We start from the raw sequence: 1,357 nt of genomic DNA on the forward strand, positions 1-1,357 counted from the left end.
CTGTATCTATGCGTATATGGCACAACATGGTCTCTAAAATATCACATCATTTGGTGAATGTACTATTCATTCCTGTGAATTTGTAGGTATTTTCTATGCGTTCTCCATTGTGGGACCTGGCGTTGGGTATTTACTCAGCAGCGTGTTTCTGAACATACCAGGAGATCTGAAGTACAGGTAAAAATAACATCATACATTGGATATTTACTAGGGGTGTTCAGGACATGGAGCCTTGCATGGATGCAAACTTTAAAGACTTCTATCAATGCCCACCAAAGTTCTAGCCATTGGCATATTATTTTATTGCGAGCGAGGCTATTTTGAAAATCGGTATGTGAGGAGATTCCATGGGACAGACTATGGACAATCAAGGAGGTTAAAGTAAGGACAATACACCTCTTGCCAATGGCAGCCATTTTTTATTTCTCGGGGTCATTCTGGGTCATGCACCAAAAGGAGGCTTCATTTGTTTTTCCTTCTTGCGCACGCCTATGTATTTCCACTGTATTGACCAAGATGCATCGATGTTACTTTGAAGTAAAACCTCTGGTTTTATTCTCCTGTAGTACGGGCCTGACACCTGAGAGTCCACAGTGGGTGGGTGCATGGTGGATTGGATTCCTACTGTCCGGGGCTATGGCTGCGGTGTCAGCCATATTTCTGTTCGGATTCCCTCGAAAACTTCCTGTACTGTCTGAAAGTAAGTTACAATTATATCTTTTCTTTTTGAAACATCGCCGACTATACAGTCTTTATTCGGGTAATGAAATCACAAGTAATTATTAACCGTTATCTCAGATATACCAATAATCTACTTGGTATATTAGTGTGTGTAGTGTGACGTGTCACTTCTATGCACATTTTGGTGTTTAGTTTCATGTTGTGTGAGTCTAGTAGCGTTGCGTTGCACCTTGATACATAGCACTGCATTAGTTGCCTCTATGAAGTATTATCATGAGACTATGGTCTTGTTTAGTGTTGTTAACGTTCCTGAGCTACGCAGGCAGCTCGTGATATTGTAAATTAGTTTTTGTGGTACTTATATAGGAGGAAATAATCGTAGTACGTTCACGGTTGAAACAAGATTCAAAGGTTCAGAGTATTCAACCTTTCATGAAAACATAACTAAATGCAACATTTTTCTTCAAATAGAAAACACAAACCCATCTAACACCGCGGATACACCCCCGACGAAGAATGAGCATGGGACCGAGAGCACCAACATCGCCACAATAACTACGTCATCATCTCCATCTCGTTCTGAATCGGAAACCCCGACAGAACCTCAAAATATTACGTCATCAGAATCTGCAGACGACAAAAAAGAGCAGCATCTGCGACAGTCCTGACAGAATCT

The 1,357-nt window shown here is 41.1% G+C and overlaps 1 long non-coding RNA gene across 1 annotated transcript; it reads left to right on the forward strand.

Moving 5' to 3' along the window:
* Positions 1-85: 85 nt before the first annotated feature.
* LOC118428839 lies at positions 86-1,349 on the forward strand. The gene is made up of 3 exons (XR_004832691.1): positions 86-177; positions 567-700; positions 1,153-1,349. It is a non-coding gene; the product is annotated as an uncharacterized LOC118428839 (long non-coding RNA).
* Positions 1,350-1,357: the final 8 nt, after the last annotated feature.

Source organism: Branchiostoma floridae, chromosome 13, assembly GCF_000003815.2.
Source record: "Branchiostoma floridae strain S238N-H82 chromosome 13, Bfl_VNyyK, whole genome shotgun sequence".
Taxonomy (NCBI): domain Eukaryota; kingdom Metazoa; phylum Chordata; class Leptocardii; order Amphioxiformes; family Branchiostomatidae; genus Branchiostoma; species Branchiostoma floridae.